The 22,740-nt window shown below is 43.6% G+C and overlaps 1 protein-coding gene across 11 annotated transcripts in view; it reads left to right on the top strand.

Annotated features, from left to right (window-relative positions):
- The window catches only part of sorbs2b (sorbin and SH3 domain containing 2b), an 85,567-nt gene that overhangs the window by 1,048 nt on the left and 61,779 nt on the right, over nt 1-22,740 (top strand). For 7 of the 11 annotated variants that reach the window (XM_046322881.1, XM_046322880.1, XM_046322891.1 and 4 more), the window contains exon 2: nt 6,158-6,315. The exons of 2 other annotated variants lie outside the window; for them this stretch is intronic. The gene's annotated coding sequence lies outside the window, so the exon portion shown is untranslated. Of the gene's footprint in view, nt 1-6,157; nt 6,316-16,018; nt 16,191-17,110; nt 17,262-22,740 lie in introns of those variants that run through there. 2 more of the 11 variants (XM_046322886.1, XM_046322884.1) reach the window with 2 other exon arrangements.

Here is a 22,740-nt window from a genome sequence, read left to right on the forward strand (position 1 = left end):
GAATGAGTTATTCCAGGTAAGATTACATCAAGGACGGTCATATTGTGACATCATATCATACATATATTATGTTATATGTTATCATACAGCACACTAGGCTAACCAACACATATTCTATGTCAAGGCCTATGAGAATAGAGTACCAAGGCCATTGAATTAAACTACCATTATACTGTATACAGATGTATAGAAACAAATGAGACCAAAACTTGAATTATAACACTCAATGTGTGAAGCTACTTCAACTCCAAATGGTACTCTCTTCCCTTTGTAGTACACTACTTTCGACAAGGGCCCATAGGGCTCTTGTTAAAAGTAGTGCACTATATAGGGAATATGGTGCCTGTCACTTTGGTATAAAGGGTCGGGAGACAGGCGCAGGAATGCGTAATAGTTTTAAAAAATGTCTTTACCCAAATTACAGCGTGCCGTGTACAGGCACGGGGACGAAGACCAAACAAACACATATACAAAACACAGGGTTGAAACCCAAACAAACACATATACTAATATATAATAAATAATAATATAATAATAATATGTAAACATATACAACACACAGGGTTGCAACCCAAACAAACACATATACAAAACACAGGGTTGAAACCCAAACAAACACATATACAACACACAAGGTTGAAACCCAAACAAACACATATACAACACACAGGGTTGAAACCCAAACAAACACATATACAAAACACAGGGTTGAAACCCAAACAAACACATATACAACACACAGGGTTGAAACCCAAACAAACACATATACAACACACAGGGTTGAAACCCAAACAAACACATATACAACACACAGGGTTGAAACCCAAACAAACACATATACAACACACAGGGTTGAAACCCAAACAAACACATATACAACACACAGGGTTGAAACCCAAACAAACACATATACAACACACAGGGTTGAAACCCAAACAAACACATATACAACACACAGGGTTGAAACCCAAACAAACACATATACAAAACACAGGGTTGAAACCCAAACAAACACATATACAACACACAGGGTTGAAACCCAAACAAACACATATACAACACACAGGGTTGAAACCCAAACAAACACATATACAACACACAGGGTTGAAACCCAAACAAACACATATACAACACACAGGGTTGAAACCCAAACAAACACATATACAACACACAGGGTTGAAACCCAAACAAACACATATACAACACACAGGGTTGAAACCCAAACAAACACATATACAACACACAGGGTTGAAACCCAAACAAACACATATACAACACACAGGGTTGAAACCCAAACAAACACATATACAACACACAGGGTTGAAACCCAAACAAACACATATACAAACAAACACAGGGTTGAAACCCAAACAAACACATATAAAACACACAGGGTTGCAACCCAAACAAACACATATACAACACACAGGGTTGAAACCCAAACAAACACATATACAACACACAGGGTTGAAACCCAAACAAACACATATAAAACACACAGGGTTGCAACCCAAACAAACACATATACAACACACAGGGTTGAAACCCAAACAAACACATATACAACACACAGGGTTGAAACCCAAACAAACACATATAAAACACACAGGGTTGCAACCCAAACAAACACATATACAACACACAGGGTTGAAACCCAAACAAACACATATACAACACACAGGGTTGAAACCCAAACAAACACATATACAACACACAGGGTTGAAACCCAAACAAACACATATACAACACACAGGGTTGAAACCCAAACAAACACATATACAACACACAGGGTTGAAACCCAAACAAACACATATACAACACACAGGGTTGAAACCCAAACAAACACATATACAACACACAGGGTTGAAACCCAAACAAACACATATACAACACACAGGGTTGAAACCCAAACAAACACATATAAAACACACAGGGTTGCAACCCAAACAAACACATATACAACACACAGGGTTGAAACCCAAACAAACACATATACAACACACAGGGTTGAAACCCAAACAAACACATATACAACACACAGGGTTGCAACCCAAACAAACACATATACAAAACACAGGGTTGAAACCCAAACAAACACATATAAAACACACAGGGTTGCAACCCAAACAAAAGAGTGAGGAGTACCTTGAATAAATAACACAAGCGCACAATGATTATCACACGGGACGAGACCCGTAATCATCTGCGCAATCCACAATGGCACGAAAGCCAAAACACACAGCACAGATACTCACACAAAACAATGGACATTGTAACAATAATCGACAGGACACTGGTAAACCAAGGTTACACTTATACAATTACTAATCACTGGGAATAGGGGCCAGGTGTGCGTAATGTTCCAGAGGGATCCGTGACAGTGTCATTTGGGACTCTCCCTGTGAAGCATTAATGCATACCACAGATGCATACCTTCCATTCATAGGTTTGGCCATACATCGTCCTATAACACAGTCTGGATACACATCAGCCTTTGACAACTATCAGATATCCAACTCCTCATAGTGTTGTCATATTCCTACACATGAAAGTAAAAACAATTTGGTCCATTTTTTAAAGTTATCATCAGGATGTGACCATCACTGTCAATGGTCAATAAGTCATATAAATTATTTCTCTCTTAGGGGCTGTGTGGAATGAAACAGCTGCCACTTGATAATATATGCAGTACTGTAGCTCTCCCCTGGTACTTGCTGTCAGCCAGTTAGTGTGTGTGTATAGATCATGGGGTGTAGATGGACAGGACATTAGGGGAAAGAGCAATGTCATACACCTGTGTGCTGATTGATGCATTTTTTTCCTCCGCCATTTTGAATGCCATTAGGTTCATTTACCTTGGCTCGAGTAGTCGATTAGAGAAAGTTAACCTACATTTATTTGCTGTTTGAAGTCCAAACACAGATAATAATTACATAAATAAATAAAGGGCAATGACATTACACATTGAGAATGTTATTCATTCATGCTGAATTCCCAAGGGTATAAACTGACAAATGCCTATAATACTGCAAAGAGCCACCCACTTGTATGGAGTCGCTGGTAGGCTAGCCTACCTCTTGGCTCTGAACCTGATTATCCCTACAATATCAGTCTGTCCTGTCTTAATGGTGTAGCTATCCTCGGCAGGAGAATATGAGTGATGTTGGTTTTATTGCACAGGTTTCTTTGGAACATGTTTGTGCTGACACCTTCAGTCATGGCACATTCTGTGACCTCTTGGGTGAAGGGGGAGTTCATCTTCCAGGAGACGTCTGTCATGGCCCCCACCATGTCCAGGCTTGTTGGTGCCACTGCCTGCCAATCGTCCACAGGAGTGTTTGTCCCAAATGGCACCCTATTACCTACACAGTGCAAGCCTTTTGACCAGAGCCCTAAGTAGTGCGCTACATAGGGAATAGGGTGCAATTTGGGACGCGCCTAAGATCTGACCAGGCAGATTTCTATCCAGCATTGAGTTATTGTGGAGCACACTTACTTTCTGGACTGTGAGTGATACAGTATTCTTGCAATCATATTTCAAGTTGCAATACATTTAGATGTGACTTATAACTGTAGATTATTATCCTCACTGCCATAGAGACTATTTGGTTTAAAGCCATCAGTTTATACCTTTGGGATGCAGCATGAATTAATAACATCTTCACTGTGAAACGTTATTGCCCAATTTTGAAATGTAATTATCATCTGTCTTTCCCTTCAAACAGCAAATAAATGCCACCCGAGCAACGGCCTGTTCACCCCGCTACCATCTAGAAGGTGGAGACAGTACAGGTGCATCAAAATTGTGGCCAAGAGACTGAAAAACAGCTTCTATCTCCAGGCCACCAGACTGTTAAATAGTCATCACTAGTCAGCCTCGGCCCAGCACCCTGCCCTGAACCTTAGACACTGTTACTAGCAGGCTAACACCAGGTACTCTACCCTGTACCTTAGAGACTGCTGCCTTATGTACATAGTCATGGAACACTGGTCACTTTAATAATGTTGACATACTGTTTTACCCACTTCATATGTATATACTGTATTCTAGTCAAGCTTCATATTATATAACTACTCCTGTACACACCTCTTCTATTCATATACTGTCCATACTATCTATTCGCAACACTATATACAGTGCCTTCGGGAAAATATACAGACGCCTTAACTTTTTCCACATTTTGTTAGGTCACGGTCTTATTCTATAATCAAAATGTTTTTTTCCCCTCATCAATCCATACACAATACCCCATAATGACAAAGCAAAAACAGGTTTAGATTTTTTTTAAATTAATTTATAAAAAAATATATAAATATATCACATTTATAGAAGTATCCAGACCCTTTGGCCTTTGGCAGCAATTACAGCCTCAAGTCTTCTTGGGTATGACGTTACAAGCTTGGCGCACCTGTATTTGGGGAGTTTCTCCCATTCTTGTCTGCAGATCCTCTCAAGCTCTGTCAGGATGGATGGGGAGCGTTGCTGCATAGCTATTTTCAGGTCTCTCCAGAGATGTTCGATCAGGTTCATGTCCGGGCTCTGGCTGGGCCACTCAAGGACATTCAGAGACATGTCTCGAAGCCACTCCTGCATTGTCTTGGCTGTGTGCTTAGGGTCATTGTCCTGTTGGAAGGTGAACCTTCACCCCAGTCTGAGGTCCTGAGCGCTCTGGAGCAGGTTTTCATCAAGGATCTCTGTACTTTGCTCTGTTTCCTCGATCCTGACTAGTCTCCCCAGTCCCTGCTGCTGAAAAACATCCCCACAGCATGATGATGCCATTACCATGCTTCACCGTAGGGATGGTGCCAGGTTTTTTCCAGACATGACTCTTGGCATTCATTCCAGCAAAATATTTTAAGAACCTGTTTTTGCTTTTTCATTATGGGCTATTGTTTTTTATTTTACTAGGCAAGTCAGTTAAGAACAAACTCTTATTTTCAATGAAGGCCTAGGAACACTGGGGTTAACTGCCTTGTTCAGGGGCAGAACAACAGATTTTTTTACCTTGTCTGCTTGGGGATTTGATCTTGCAACCTTTCAGTTACTAGTCCAATGCTCTAACCACTAGGCTACCTTTGAGTAGTTCTCTGAGGAAATGTTTTTATTTAATCCATTTTAGAATAAGGCTGTAACGTATCAAAATGTGGAAAAAGTCAAGGGGTCTGAATTACATTCCGAAGTCACTGTACATATTTATATCCTGGATTTGGACATTGCTTGTTCTGATATTTCTTAATTTCTATCTTTGTTTATTGCTTTGTATTTTTAGGTATTACTGCACTGTTGGAGATAGAAACATAAGTATTTCGCTGCACCTGCAATAACATCTGCAAAATATGTGTACGCGACCAATAACATTTGATTTGATGTTTTGATACAGTGCTGGCCAACAGTCGCTTGAAAAGCTGTCAACCTCCTGACATTTGTGTCACCTTTTTAAGGGTCTAACCTGTCTCCCTGTAGCCTGAACTGTTGTGGTCTCCCTGAGAACTGTGGTGGTCTCCCTGACAGATCGCCACTGTCATCAGTCATGAACGTCACTGGTAAAAATAGATCTGATGTAATACGGTCAGCCTTGAAGAAATACTGCACATCACCCACATATACGTTTCCCTTTCGACTTGACAAGAAATTGCATTCCGGCATTCCTTTTAATTGCTTAATTTCCTCACTGTGTGTGTGTGTGTGTGTGTGTGTGTGTGTGTGTGTGTGTGTGTGTGTGTGTGTGTGTGTGTGTGTGTGTGTGTGTGTGTGTGTGTGTGTGTGTGTGTGTGTGTGTGTGTGTGTGTGTGTGTGTGTGTGTGTGTGTGTGTGTGTGTGTGTGTGTGTGTGTGTGTGTTGCCTCCGGAGGTTCAGCACCTGAATTTCAAGACCTTGAAATCCCTCTCTGTACCTTGGATACTATCTTTCACAGGTTCCAATGGTGTTGATTTACCAAAAATGCCCCATAACCTGCATAGTGCAAATGTTTGTATACTCACAAATGTGTTCCTGTGTATATTCTGTGGTATGCTGTATGTCACTTTTCCCCAGAGAGAGCTCCAAGAGTATCTTTCCAGCCCCTAGACATACATGTCTGCATCTGAAAATAGCTCAAACCGCGGCAGCGCTGCTTGGACAGGCATGGGTTGACTCTGTCACGTCTTTTGCCTCCAGAAACCAGGATCACACTTGTCGGACCTTAACCCTGCATGTCAATGTGGTGAAATCTGCTGTGCCGCCGCCCAGAAAACAGATATAGGGAGAGGAGCTACATAAAACATCACGGATGTGTTTTCATTCTATCACGTAGTGTGTCTCGCTCTTCATGTCTGGTGAGATATTCCCTATCTTTCTTTGAATGATGTATTGGATACATGCTGGTTAGCTTTCCTGTCTGGTTGCTTGCAGCAGGTAGCCTAGTGGTTAGAGCAGTGTGCCTGTCACTGAAAGATCTCTAGTTCAAATCCCTGAGAAGATGAAAGATGATGTGCTCTCAAGCAAGGCCCTTAAACCTAATTGATTGAGGATCGCCGTTGATAATGGCAGACCCTGGCTGTGACATTACTCTCTGAGGGTGAGTTGGGATGTGCAAAACACACATTTCCAATTCACTCATGTGTATTAATATACACTTGAACATGTGTGAAATAGGACAGCTATAAGCACCCACCTAATGATATTTATATATATTTTTTATCTCAGCTGATGGTTAATGGTTTTCTGTGTTAAATGAGGAGGTGATAAATTGTATATTGTACCATTAAGTCAAAAGTGGAAAGAAATAGTATGGAGTCTTCAATTCTCTTTCTTTGACCAATTGGAGTTATTAATACTTTTTTAAATGTATGAATTTGAATAAGCTACTAGTAATTATACTCATACTGTCAGAACACTGGTGTGGTATTATCGAATACGTGATGTAGGCTGCTCACTGTACATGGTATGATTCATTATGGTACATGGTATGCTTCATTATGGTACATGGCCTTGTACGGTCTTATATAAGTAAGAGCAGTCATGTTCAAGGTTTCCTTTGACCTCAAAATATGTCATTACAGATATGCCACTCTTCCATAAATCATATTTGTGTGACTGCTGAAGCGGTGGCTGACAAAACATTGTTGCGTCCCAAATGAAATCAATGCCACCTCGGTTATGGATAATGTGACTCTTCACCTGGAAAGCAAAAGAGTCGCAAGGTCTGGGATGGTTTGACTGTCAGGGTTGAAGTTGAGAGACCTTCGGAGAACTACCATAGAATGAGTGTGGATAGAGGCAGGAGAGGGGACATCATTCCATAATGGGGGGGTCTTCTAATGGAAGGAGACCAGATAAATGCAGGGTGAGTACAGTCCAACCACTGATGTAGTGTGATATATACTGAATAAAAATAGAAACGCAACAATCTCAACAATTTTACTGAATTACAGTTCATATAAGGAAATCGGTCAATTGAAATAAATGTATTAGGACCTAGTCTATGGATTCCACAACAGGGCTTTATTACAGACATATATACAGTTTCATCAGCTGTTCAGGTGGCTGGTCTCGGATGAACCCACAGTTGAAGAAGCCGGATGTGGAGGTCCTAAGCGGGCATGTGAGGCCGGTAGGACGTACTGCCAAATTCTCTAAAATGACGTTTGAGGCGGGTTATGATAGAGAAATTAACATTTAATTATCTGGCAACAGCTCTGGTGGACATTCATGCAGACAGTATTCCATTTGCATGCTCCCTCAAAACTTGAGACATCTGTGGCATTGTGTTGTGTGACAAAACGGCACATTTTAGAGTGGCCTTTTAATGTCCCCAGCACAAGGTGCACCTGTGTAATGATCATGCTGTTTAATCACCTTTTTGATATGCCACACCTGTCAGGTGGATGAATTATCTTGGCAAAGGATAAATGCTCACCAACAGGGATGTAAACAAATTTGTGGACAAAATTTAAGAGAAATAAGCTTTTTGTTCACATGGAACATTTCTTGGATCTTTCATTTCAGCTCATGAAACTTGAAACACTTTACATTTTACATTATATTTCCACTTTACATTATATTTTTGTTCAGTACAGTATGAAATAGTATGGTCTGGGCTTTAGCCCTCTGATGGTATCATTTTGGGTTATAGCAGTGTAATTTGCCAGGTTTATGTTTCCTCTGGATGTTCAGTAGGGTATAGTGGACTAGTCAGTGCTTAGTTTACAGTATGGAGTGCTGCGCAATTCTGTAAAATATCATCACTATTGACTTTCACAATATTAATTTTCCATTAAGTTTTCCATCTATGCAAACTCTGCTCCACTGTTTTGATGCTGGTTCTTTAGCACACGGTGTACACAACACAATAATAAAAGGTGCAAAACAACACGTGGAGCAGCGGACGGATGCAGGCTTGCGTCAGGTGGAATGCCGGACATATTACTCAAGTCTGTGAAACCACGAGAAGGAGCGCAAAGCCATGTGCAAAAGATGATTGCGCAATACGTATACGATTGTCAATCATCAGTGGGCAGGAAAGAGCTCCTTATATGGGCGTGGCAAAGCCTTTAAAAACATATTTTAAAGCAGAATTCTGGTACCGATTATAAAAAGCTAGTGTTTCATTCATATTGTTTCCATAATTATACTAAATGTTAAACAGGACTCAAGTCCTGTATATCAGGGCAATATCTGACACTTATGTATGTATTTATAACTGCGTAAAAAGCTGAAAATCCATAATCCATGCGCAGATAGTTTTATTAAAGTAAATAGAGTATGGAAATAATATGGCAAAAATACATATAATAGCATTTAGCTTCCACCCTTCAGTGAATATTATCCTATATTTCAGGGACGAGTTCAATTCATTTCTGTGCCATTAAAAAAAGTAAAGAAGGCAGTCCTACAGTAATTCATAAGGTGGTGGACCTATGTAGTCAGTGGCCTTAAAGATCAGTACCCTCCCTCCCAGAAGGAGACAGACTTTCTGGCAGCTAGCCTCTCTCTAGACTCTCTGGCAGCTAACCTCTCTCCAAAGACTCTCTGGCAGCTATCTTTCTCTCTCCCCAGACTCTGGCAGCTAGCCTCTCTCTCTCCCCAGACTCTCTGGCAGCTAGCCTCTTTCTCTCCAGACTATGCAAGCTAGCCTCTCTCTCTCTCCAGACTCTCTGGCAGCTAGCCTCTTTCTCTCCCAGACTCTCTGGCAGCTAGCCTTTCTCTCCCAGAATCTCTGTCAGCTAGCCTCTCTCTCCCAGACTCTCTGGCAGCTAGCCTCTCTCTCTCTCTCTCTCGCCACTCTCTGGTAGCTAGCCCCTCTCCAGACTCTCTGGCATCTAGCCTCTCTCTCTCTCTCTCTCTCTCTCTCTCTCTCTAGACTATGTCAGCTAGACTCTCTGTCAGCTAGACTCTCTCGCTCCAGACTCTGGCAGCTAGACTCTCACTATAATCTCTGGCAGCTAGCCTCTCTCTTTCTCTCTCTAGACTCTCTGACAGCTAGCCTCTCTCTCTCCCCAGACTCTATAGCAGCTAGCCTCTCTCTCTCTCTCTCTCTCTCTCTCTCTCTCTCTCTCTCTCTCTCTCTCTCTCTCTATCTCCAGACTCTCTGACAGGTAGCATATCTCTCTCTCTAGACTCTCTGACAGCTATACTCTCCCTCTCTCTCTCCAGACTCTCTGGCAGCCAGCCTCCCCCTCTCTCTCCAGACTCTATGGCAAGTAGCATCTCTCTCTCTCGACTCTCTGGCAGCGAGCCTCTCCCTCTCTCTCTCTCCAGACTCTCTGGCAGTTAGCCTCTCTCTCCAGACTCTCTGGCAGCTAGCCTCTCTCTCTCTCCAAACTCTCTGGCAGCTAGCCTCTCTCTCTCTCCAGACTCTCTGGCAGCTAGCCTCTCTCTCTCTCCAAACTCTCTGGCAGCTAGCCTCTCTCTCCAGACTATGGCAGCTAGCCTCTCTCTCTCTCCAAACTCTCTGGCAGCTAGCCTCTCTCTCCAGACTCTATGGCAGCTAGACTCTCTCTCTCTCTCTAGACTCTCTGGCAGCTAGTCGTTCTCTCCAGACTCTCTGGCAGCTAGCTTCTCTCTCTCTCCAGACTCTCTGGCAGCTTGCCTCTCTCTCCAGACTCTATGGCAGCTAGCCTCGCTCTCTCTCCAGACTCTCTGGCAGCTAGCCTCTCTCTCTCTCTCCAGACTCTCTGGCAGCTAGCCTCACTCTCTTTCCAGACTCTCTGGCAGCTAGCCTCGCTCTCTCTCCAGACTCTATGGCAGCTAGCCTCTCTCTCTCTCTTCAGACTCTCTGGCAGCTAGCATCTCTCTCTCTCCAGACTCTCTGGCAGCTAGCCTCTCTCTCCAGACTCTATGGCAGCTAGACTCTCACTCTCTCTAGACTCTCTGGCAGCTAGTCGTTCTCTCCAGACTCTCTGGCAGCTAGCTTCTCTCTCTCTCCAGACTCTCTGGCAGCTTGCCTCTCTCTCCAGACTCTATGGCAGCTCTCTCAGACTCTATGGCAGTAGCATCTCTCTCTCTAGACTCTCTGGCAGCGAGCCTCTCCCTCTCTGTCTCTCTCTCTCTCTCTCTCCAGACTCTTTGACAGTTAGCCTCTCTCTCTCCAGACTCTGGCAGCTTGCCTCTCTCTCCAGACTCTATGGCAAGTAGCATCTCTCTCTCTAGACTCTCTGGCAGCGAGCCTCTCCCTCTCTCTCTCTCCAGACTCTCTGGCAGTTAGCCTCTCTCTCTCCAGACTCTCTGGCAGCTAGCCTCTTTCTCTCTCCAAACTCTCTAGCAGCTAGCCTCTCTCTCCAGACTCTATGGCAGCTAGCCTCTCTCTCTCTCTCTCTCTTCAGACTCTCTGGCAGCTAGCATCTCTCTCTCTCCAGACTCTCTGGCAGCTAGCCTCTCTCTCCAGACTCTATGGCAGCTAGCCTCTCTCTCTCTCTCTTCAGACTCTCTGGCAGCTAGCATCTCTCTCTCTCCAGACTCTCTGGCAGCTAGCCTCTCTCTCCAGACTCTATGGCAGCTAGACTCTGTCTCTCTCTCTAGACTCTCTGGCAGCTAGTCGTTCTCTCCAGACTCTCTGGCAGCTAGCTTCTCTCTCTCTCCAGACTCTCTGGCAGCTTGCCTCTCTCTCCAGACTCTATGGCAGCTAGATTCTCTCTCTCTCTAGACTCTCTGGCAGCTAGTCGTTCTCTCCAGACTCTCTGGCAGCTAGCTTCTCTCTCTCTCCAGACTCTCTGGCAGCTTGCCTCTCTCTCCAGACTCTATGGCAGCTAGCCTCTCTCTCTAGACTCTCTGGCAGCTAGCCTCGCTCTCTCTCCAGACTCTCTGGCAGCTAGCCTCGCTCTCTTTCCAGACTCTCTGGCAGCTAGCCTCTCTCTCCAGACTCTATGGCAGCTAGACTCTCTATCTCTAGACTCTCTGGCAGCTAGTCGTTCTCTCTCCAGGCTGTGCTGGAGGGCTTGCATGACCGGGGTATTTTTAGCTTTGTACCACCGTGAAGGAGTGACTTAGCTGTGACCGTACCGCTTTCTTTAAACACAGCTCATGTCTCATGTGTTTTTGGTTGTATTGTGAGGAAGTGTTTGGTACCTTCTGTTGGTGTTTTTTGAGCATTAGTGTTTTTGAATTGACTATTAAATGGGTCTTAGTGCATTATCATTTGTTTCATGTTTGTTTACTATTAAATTAATAGTAAACTAATCATTATATCTGTCAGAGATCTGATGAGCAGGCTGTTTGAAGCTCCCATTTTGAAACTGTTATCTGAGAGATGATCTTGTGTTAGAAGACTTCTTAGAAGACTCATCTTTCTTAGCTTATTAGTTGATGATCAGCAGGGGATTTCTCCAAAGGTTAAACACCCAATTAACAGATGCTTCTCAGACCCCAGGGACTGGCCACTAGTGGAAGGAATTTAGGCTGAGTACCAAATGTCCCCCTATTCCCTTTATAGTGCACTACTTTGGACCAGGGCCCATAGCGCTCTGGTCCAACGTAGTGCACTGTATAGGGAATAGGGTGCCATTTGGGACGCTTCATTAGCCGTGCTGACCTGCTGCAGAGCGGAGGCGGCTGTGAATCTCCTTCCCCCGGGAGATATTTGTTTGATAACATTAAGGAGAAAATTCCAGCACCATGCCTGCTAAGGGGTGCTTGTGTATGCATTGCCTGGCTGCCACTTAACTCTGGTTGGCACTGTGCAGGGGTAGGAACACAACCCACTACCCTCACTGAGACAGTCTGAGAGACACTGTATCATTTTATTACTGCCTGCTGCCTGTCTTCATCTGACTCCTCTTCATACAGTATGTGTTAGGATGTGTAGAATATAGAGCTGTTGACATGGCAGTGTACAATATAGAGCTATTGACATGGCTGTGTAGAATATAGAGCTGTTGATATGGCAGTGTAGAATATAGAGCTGTTGATATGGCTGTGTAGAATATAGAGCTGTTGATATGGCAGTGTAGAATATAGAGCTGTTGACATGGCTGTATACAATATAGAGCTATTGATATGGCTGCTTAGAATATAGAGCTGTTGATATGGCTGTGTACAATATAGAGCTATTGATATGGCTGCTTAGAATATAGAGCTGTTGATATGGCTGTGTACAATATAGAGCTGTTGACATGGCTGTGTAGAATATAGAGCTGTTGACATGGCAGTGTAGAATATAAAGCTGTTGATATGGCTGTGTACAATATAGAGCTGTTTACATGGCTGTGTACAATATAGAGCTATTGATATGGCTGCTTAGAATATAGAGCTGTTGACATGGCTGTAGAATATAGAGCTGTTGACATGGCTGTGTAGAATATAGAGCTGTTGACATGGCTGTGTAGAATATAGAGCTGCTGATATGGCTGTGTAGAATATAGAGCTGTTGACATAGCTGTGGAATATAGAGCTATTGACATGGCTGCTTAGAATATAGAGCTATTGAAATGGCTGTGTAGAATATAGAGCTGTTGACATGGCTGTGAAGAATATAAAGCTATTGACATGGCTTTGAATGAGAGTGTATGTAGAATATAGAGCTGTTGACATGGCTGTGTAGAATATAGAGCTGCTGATATGGCTGTGTAGAATATAGAGCTGTTGACATGGCTGTGTAGAATATAGAGCTGTTGACATGGCTGTGAAGAATATAAAGCTATTGACATGGCTTTGAATGAGAGTGTATGTAGAATATAGAGCTGTTGACATGGCTGTGTAGAATATAGAGCTGCTGATATGGCTGTGTAGAATATAGAGCTGTTGACATGGCTGTGTAGAATATAGAGCTGTTGACATGGCTGTGTAGAATATAGAGCTGCTGATATGGCTGTGTAGAATATAGAGCTGTTGACATGGCTGTGTAGAATATAGAGCTGTTGATATGGCAGTGTAGAATATAAAGCTGTTGATATGGCTGTGTACAATATAGAGCTGTTTACATGGCTGTGTACAATATAGAGCTATTGACATGGCTGTGTAGAACATAGAGTTATTGACATGTGTCACGACTATCACCGAAGGTGGCTCCCCTTCCCGTTCGGGTGGCACTCAGCGGTCATCGTCACCGGTCTACTAGCTGCCACCGATCCCTTTTCCCCTTTTCGTTTCGTTTGGTCTAATTGGGTTCACCTGTTCCTTGTTTGGGTTGGGGTTATTTAAGTTCAGTTGGCCCGCCTGTGTGTGTGTGGGCTTGTTTGCTGTTTTTGGTTCAGGAGTGTCCTTTTAATTTATGTCCGTTACAGCGTGTGTACCGGTGTTGTACATTTAGGAGTGCTTTACGCCTGTGTTCGACATTACCCTCTTTTTGTTCGCTGTTGTTGGTCTGGAATAAATGGTTTTCCGAATCCTCTGCTCTCTGCGCCTGACTCCACATCCATCACTCTTCTTAGCCTGACAAAATGGCTTTGAGTGAGAGTGTATGTAGAATATAGAGCTATTGACATATCTGTGTAGAATATAGAGCTGTTGACATGGCTGTGTAGAATATAGAGCTGTTGATATGGCTGTGTAGAATATAGAGCTGTTGACATGGCTGTGTACAATATAGAGCTATTGATATGGCTGCTTAGAATATAGAGCTGTTGACATGGCTGTAGAATATAGAGTTGTTGACATGGCTGTGTAGAATATAGAGCTATTGACATATATGTGTAGAATATAGAGCTATTGACATATCTGTGTAGAATATAGAGCTGTTGACATGGCTGTGTAGAATATAGAGCTGTTGATATGGCTGTGTACAATATAGAGCTATTGATATGGCTGCTTAGAATATAGAGCTGTTGACATGGCTGTAGAATATAGAGCTGTTGACATGGCTGTGTAGAATATAGAGCTGTTGACATGGCTGTGTAGAATATAGAGCTGTTGACATGGCTGTGTAGAATATAGAGCTGCTGATATGGCTGTGTAGAATATAGAGCTGTTGACATAGCTGTGGGATATAGAGCTATTGACATGGCTGCTTAGAATATAGAGCTATTGACATGGCTGTGTAGAATATAGAGCTGTTGACATGGCTGTGAATAATATAAAGCTATTGACATGGCTTTGAATGAGAGTGTATGTAGAATATAGAGCTGTTGACATGGCTGTGAATAATATAAAGCTATTGACATGGCTTTGAATGAGAGTGTATGTAGAATATAGAGCTGTTGACATGGCTGTGGAATATAGAGCTATTGACATGGCTGCTTAGAATATAGAGCTGTTGACATGGCTGTGTACAATATAGAGCTGTTGATATGGCTGCTTAGAATATAGAGCTATTGACATGGCTGCTTAGAATATAGAGCTATTGAAATGGCTGTGTAGAATATAGAGCTGTTGACATGGCTGTGAAGAATATAAAGCTATTGGCATGGCTTTGAATGAGAGTGTATGTAGAATATAGATCTGTTGACATGGCTGTGGAATATAGAGCTATTGACATGGCTGCTTAGAATATAGAGCTGTTCACATGGCTGTGTAGAATATAGAGCTGTTGATATGGCTGTGTATAATATAGAGCTGTTGACATGGCTGTGTACAATATAGAGCTATTGATATGGCTGCTTAGAATATAGAGCTGTTGACATGGCTGTGTACAATATAGAGCTGTTGACATGGCTATGTGTAGAATATAGAGCTATTGACATGGCTGCTTAGAATATAGAGCTATTGACATGTCTATGTAGAATATAGAGCTATTGACATGGCTGTGTAGAATATAGAGAGCTATTGACATGGCTGTGTATAGTATAGAGAGCTATTGACTTGGCTGTGAGTGAGAGTGTATGTCAAAATTCTGTCAAGCTGGGAAACAGCCAATTGGAGCTAGTGCATTCTCCTTGAGGATCCATCTTGAACGAGCCTTTGACTTTTTAAGGAATGCATTATGCCCAGAAAGAGCAGTGCAGGACTTTAACAGTTACCCCTCTTGGCTTGCAATGACAGGGTTCTGAAAATGCAAGATTTTCTCTTGCTCTGGGTTCCTCATGATCCTTTTTGTACCTCTACCTACTGTAGATAGATAATGTGGCAAAGAATGATCCCATTTGAAATAGTTGTAACAGAGGTTGGTGTAAGATAGGCGTAAGCTCCACTCTCCTCTCCCTCTCACAGGTACACACTTGGAACGGTGCCGTCAAACAGTCATCTTACTAGCTCACAATTCAGTGTAGTCTTTTCTCTTTCCCAACAACACATGTTCTTATAATGACACCAAAACACAGCACTTAAGTGAATTATCTCTGGTTCTTAACATATAATCCCCAGAAATGCCCTGTGTACTGTCCTTCAGAATTAATCAAAAGTAGCTGAACAACACTTAAACTGGCCTGTCCTTCACTTAATGTGATTGTGGATCCAGATCCAGAAATCCATTTTTAGATCGCTTAAGACTTGTTTGTGTTCACATTCTTTGCTCACAAATATACTCTACATAAATAGCCTGAATCTAATTCAGTAGGGAAGAGGAGATTTTGGATGCCTTTTCTCCCAAGCTTTCTGCATTTTTTGTGCAGAGAGAATTATCTTCTCTCAGTCCTGCTGTGGCTCAGATGCTGTGTGATTTTAGCTGGGAGAGAAGCTTGCAGAAGATCAAGATAGGTTTTAGTTGGTTGAAAACCATCATAGTCTGTCTGCACTTCTTCCAACTCTCCAACTGCAATTGATTTAGACTAGACAGGTATTTTATCGAGCAACAAACAACATCATCAAACAAGGCAATCCGTTTACACTTTTACATTAACAGGTTCGTAATGTGTAATTCTTTGATAGCAGTTTGTGTGTATTGTGCATAATAGGCTACTTTTATATTATTATGGTTTTGTTATGTTGCCTATTCCAATCACACCAAGTGACAGTATTTGATGTGATTTATAGCCATGTTAATATGTGCTTTGAACCAGCTAGATGCATCTGTAAAAGAGCCTGTTTCTCTATGTCGGTCCCAAATGGCACCCTATTCCCAAAAGTGCACTACTTTTGACTAGAGCCCTATCAAGGGAATAGGGAGCCATTTGGGACACATCCACAGTGTGGAGCAGCTTGGCTCTGACCTCCTGAAGGACAGGTGAAGAGCAGGTTGTTATACTGCTGTATATACATGGAACAAAAATAGAAACGCAACATGCAACAATTTCAAATATTTTACTGAGTTACAGTTCATATAAGGATATCAGTCAATTGAAATAAATCAATTAGGCTCTAATTTATGGATTTCACATGACTGGAAATACAGATTTGCATCTTTTGGACACAGATACGAGGATCAGAAAACTAGTCAGTTTCCTATGTGACCACAATTTGCCTCATGCCGATCTCCTTCTCATAGAGTTGATCAGGCTGTTGATTGTGGCCAGTGGAATGTTGTCTCACTCCTCTTCAATGGCTGTGCGAAGTTGCTGGATGTTGGCGGGAACTGGAACACGCTGTTGTTTATGTTGATCCAGAGCATCCCAAACTTGCTCAATGGGTGACATGTCTGGTGAGTATGCAGGCCATGGAAGAACTGGGACATTTTCAGCTTCCAGAAATTATGTACAAATCACCAGACAATGAGCCTCAGGATCTCATCACGGTATTTCTGTGCATTCAAATTGCCATAAATAAAATGCAATTGTGTTTGTTGTCCGTAGCTTATGCCTGCCTGCCCATACCATAACCCCACACCACCATGGAGCACTCTGTTCACAACGTTGACATCAGCAAACCGCTCGCCCATAAGACGCCATACACACAGTCTGCCATCTGTCCAGTACAGTTGAAACCAGGATTCATCCGTGAAGAGCACACTTCTCCAGCGTGCCAGTGGCTATCGAAGGTGAGCATTTGCCCGCTGAAGTGGGATACGATGCCAAACTGCAGTCAGGTCAAGACCCTGGTGAGGATGACGAGCATGCAGATGAGCTTCCCTGAAATGGTTTCTGAGGCCGGTTGGAGATACCGCCAAATTCTATAAAATGACGGTGGAGGTGGTTTATGGCAGAGAAAGGAAAATGTCATTCTCTGGCAACAGCTCTGGTGGACATTCCTGGAGTTAGCATGGCAATTGCACGCTCCCTCAACTTGAGACATGGCACTGTGTGTGTGTCTGTGGTGTCTGTGGTGTTGTGTGACCAAACAGCACATTTCAGGGTGTCCTTCTATGGTCCGCAGCACAAGGTGCAACTGTGTAATGTTCATGCTATTTAATCAGCTTCTTGAGATACCACACCTGTCAGGTGGATGGATTACCCTGGCAAAGGAAAAATTCTCACTAAAAGGGATGTAAACAAAGGTGTTCGGTGGGGTTAAGGTCAGGGCTCTGTCCTGGCCATTCAAGTTCTTCCACACCAATCTCAACAAACCATTTCTGTATATACCTCGCTTTATGCACAGGGGCATTGTCATGTTAAAACAGGAAAAGGCCTTCCCCAAATTGTTGCCACAAAGTTAGAAGCACAGAATTGTCTAGAATGTCATTGTATGCTGTAGCTTTAAGATTTCCTTCACTGGAACTAAGGGGCCTAGCCTGAACCATGAAAAACGTCCCCAGACAATTATTCATCCTCAACCCAACTTTACAGTTGGCACTATGCATTGGGGCAGGCAGCGTTCTCCTGGCATCCGTCAAACCCAGATTCGTCTGTCGGACTGCTAGATAGTGAAACGTGATTCACCACTCCAGAGAACGCTTTTCACTGTTCCAGAGTCCAATGGCAGCGAGCTTTACACCATTCCAGCCGATGCTTGGCATTGCGCATGGTGATCTTAGTCATCTGTGCGGCTGCTCGGCCATGGAAACCCATTCTTGTACTAATGTTGCTTCTAGAGGCAGTTTGGAACTCGGTAGTGAGTGTTGCAATTGAGGACAGATCGGTCCCGCTCTGTGAGCTTGTGTGGCCTACCACTTCGCGGCTGAGCCGTTGTTGCCCCTAGGTGATTCCACTTCACAATAACAGCACTTCCAGTTGACCTAGCTCTAGCAAGGCAGAAGTTTGGCAAACTGACTTGTTGGAAAGGTGTTATCCTGTGACGGTGCCATGGTGAAAGTCAATGAGCTCTTCAATAAGGCCATTCTACTGCCAATGTTTGTCTATGGAGATTGCATGGCCGTGTGCTCAATTTTATACACCTGTCAGCAACAAGTGTGGCTGAAATAGCCAGATCCAGTAATTTGAAGAGGTGTCTACATACCTTTGTATATATAGTGTATGTTGACTACGATGTTACTTTAGATAATATGGTGAGCAAGCAGTTATGATATGAAGTTTTCGCTTGGAAAACAGATAGTCCACAGGCGAAGGGAAGGGGTGAGAGGAGGAGAGCGAGTGGATGCGAGAAGGAATTCAACAAGCTGTTTGTATGTGGCTATGAAAGTAAACTGTTTGCGTGTGAACAGAAGCAAATGGAACAAAATGGGGATTAGTATACCTGAATTTGTCCAATAGAAACTCTCGTTTGCAACTGTTGGACTAATGACTACACATAGGTCAGCTTGATGCAGGCAAGAGTGTTCAAGGCAGTATTGAATGTGTCACTGTCTGTCCATGTGACACTGTCTTTCACCTACGCTGAATTCATAGGCTAGGTTGTAGCAACCTCATGATGGGTATAGGGAACATTTTACTGTCATGTAGTAGCCTGAACCTATCGGTGTTTAAACTGGGTGAATGGAATATCAATTACTGTCATCCAATATGCTGTAATAGAAATAAGGCCATGCTCATAAGAAAATGTATCGTCCTCCCTCACCTTAAACAGCACCAACCACCACTGATTAGGACGGGGATATTACTTAAACAGCCATATACTCTAGTAAGTAGCTATCAATCTATGTACCATTTTATGGATGTCTGAAATTCTCATCTCTATTAGGGCCAATGGTTAAATACATGGTTTATTGTTCTGAATGGCCACTGCATTGAGGAAATGTTAGTTGTTCGTGGCTGGTAACCAACTTCCTACAGACATATTATATACATTTTAAGCCTTTTCCTGTAAAGCGCAGAACAATCCCCTCCTGGAACTCCTCATTGTCATGCCTGTGGAGATCGTAGTATGTTGACTGAATACCATGTGGGAACCATAGAAATAGAACCAATCTAGTCATTCTAATCATACTAGTTCTGTGGTTGGAACATTGGGTCCCTGTCTCGTCTCCATTGCTCCTTGTCATTGAGGTGCCAGGCATAGGTTTCATGGGTTTGCCAGGCAAGAGTGTGACTTAACATCAAGTGTGAGATGACTCCTGTCTCTGTGGCTGGCCAAGCCCACCATCAGTTGCCCAAAAGAGGACTATAAATGGGCATCAAACAAGGAACAGCCGAGTCACCAAGATGGCCGTCGCCACCACCACCGCCACAAATGTAAAACACACGTTATGTTATAGGCTAGGGGCTAAAATGATTATCATTCATCACCTTCTTAGACTTAACTAATTTGAAAAAATGTTGGGTGGGAATGCAGTCCACATTTAAAGGATGAACCTTACAGATATTTTCTATGCAAGTTGCATTTAAATATCCTATTATGCTGTATTGTGATACAGTACAGTGCTTCTCTACTACTGTCTGGGAGATGTAAGAACTCATGATTTGATTGTTAGAGGCACTGTACTAATTGAATATCAAAGGGAACTCTCTGTCTGCACAAAAGTATCTGATTAATCTAATTAACAGTGTGTCTCACCTGTGATACTCTGCACTGAGTCAGCCAGGTCAGGATATTCCTGTGTGTTTATGAGCTGTATCCCCAGTCAGTCCTCATTAACGTAAGTAATGACATTTGCCTCTACTCAGCCATCTGGGTCCTGGCTTTGCTTCCTAAGATTGTCTCCTGGAGTAGGATAATTAAATGGATAGTATGAGGAAACTTGCAAAAACTCTTGCAGACCATATCAGAGACACTCCCACTGCCACACCCTCTACTGCCTCACTTCCAGGCAATACTGCACCATGTACTGCTTCAACTCCAGGCTATACCATACCATCTACTTCATCACCTCCAGTCTATACCATACCATCTACTGCCTCACCTCCAGGCTATACCATACCATCTACTGCCTCACCTCCAGTCTATACCATACCATCTACTGCCTCACCTCCAGTCTATACCATACCATCTACTGCCTCACTTCCAGGCTATACCATACCATCTACTACCTCACCTCCAGTCTATACCATATCATCTACTGCCTCACTTACAGTCTATACCGTACCATCTACTGCCTCACCTCCAGTCTATACCATACCATCTACTTCATCACCTCCAGTCTATACCATACCATCTACTGCCTCACCTCCAGGCTATACTGTACCATCGACTGCCTCACCTCCAGGCTATACTGTACCATCGACTGCCTCACCTCCAGGCTATACGGTACCATAGACTGCCTCACCTCCAGTCTATACTGTACCATCTACTACCTCACCTCCAGTCTATACCATATCATCTACTGCCTCACTTCCAGTCTATACCGTACCATCTACTGCCTCACCTCCAGTCTATACCATACCATCTACTGCCTCACCTCCAGTCTATACCATACCATCTACTGCCTCACTTCCAGGCTATACCGTACCATCTACTGCCTCACCTCCAGTTTATACCATACCATCTACTGCCTCACCTCCAGGCTATACTGTACCATTGACTGCCTCACCTCCAGTCTATACCATACCATCTACTGCCTCACCTCCAGTCTATACCATACCATCTACTGCCTCACTTCCAGGCTATACCGTACCATCTACTGCCTCACCTCCAGTTTATACCATACCATCTACTGCCTCACCTCCAGGCTATACTGTACCATCGACTGCCTCACCTCCAGGCTATACTGTACCATTGACTGCCTCACCTCCAGGCTATACCATACCATCTACTGCCTCACCTCCAGGCTATACTGTACCATTGACTGCCTCACCTCCAGGCTATACCATACCATCGACTGCCTCACCTCCAGGCTATACTGTACCATCGACTGCCTCACCTCCAGGCTATACTGTACCATCGACTGCCTCACCTCCAGTCTATACTGTACCATCTACTGCCTCACCTCCAGGCTATACTGTACCATCGACTGCCTCACCTCCAGGCTATACCGTACCATCTACTGCCTCACCTCCAGGCTATACTGTACCATCTACTGCCTCACCTCCAGGCTATACTGTACCATCTACTGCCTCACCTCCAGGCTATACTGTACCATCGACTGCCTCACCTCCAGTCTATACCATACCATCTACTGCCTCACCTCCAGGCTATACTGTACCATCGACTGCCTCACCTCCAGGCTATACCATACCATCTACTGCCTCACCTCCAGTCTATACCATACCATCTACTGCCTCACTTCCAGACTATACCATACCATCTACTGCCTCACCTCCAGTCTATACTGTACCATCTACTGCCTCACCTCCAGGCTATACTGTACCATCGACTGCCTCACCTCCAGGCTATACTGTACCATCGACTGCCTCACCTCCAGGCTATACTGTACCATCGACTGCCTCACCTCCAGGCTATACCATACCATCTACTGCCTCACCTCCAGGCTATACCGTACCATCGACTGCCTCACCTCCAGGCTATACTGTACCATCGACTGCCTCACCTCCAGTCTATACCATACCATCTACTGCCTCACCTCCAGGCTATACTGTACCATCGACTGCCTCACCTCCAGGCTATACTGTACCATCGACTGCCTCACCTCCAGTCTATACTGTACCATCTACTGCCTCACCTCCAGGCTATACTGTACCATCTACTGCCTCACCTCCAGGCTATACTGTACCATCTACTGCCTCACCTCCAGGCTATACCATACCATCTACTGCCTCACCTCCAGGCTATACTGTACCATCTACTGCCTCACCTCCAGGCTATACTGTACCATCTACTGCCTCACCTCCAGTCTATACCATACCATCTACTGCCTCACCTCCAGGCTATACTGTTCCATCGACTGCCTCACCTCCAGGCTATACCATACCATCTACTTCATCACCTCCAGTCTATACCATACCATCTACTGCCTCACCTCCAGTTTATACCATACCATCTACTTCATCACCTCCAGTCTATACCATACCATCTACTGCCTCACCTCCAGTCTATACCATACCATCTACTGCCTCACCTCCAGTTTATACCATACCATCTACTTCATCACCTCCAGTCTATACCATACCATCTACTGCCTCACCTCCAGTCTATACCATACCATCTAATTCATCACCTCCAGTCTATACCATACCATCTACTGCCTCACCTCCAGTCTATACCATACCATCTACTTCATCACCTCCAGT

Source organism: Oncorhynchus gorbuscha, linkage group LG23 (assembly GCF_021184085.1).
Source record: "Oncorhynchus gorbuscha isolate QuinsamMale2020 ecotype Even-year linkage group LG23, OgorEven_v1.0, whole genome shotgun sequence".
Classification (NCBI taxonomy): domain Eukaryota; kingdom Metazoa; phylum Chordata; class Actinopteri; order Salmoniformes; family Salmonidae; genus Oncorhynchus; species Oncorhynchus gorbuscha.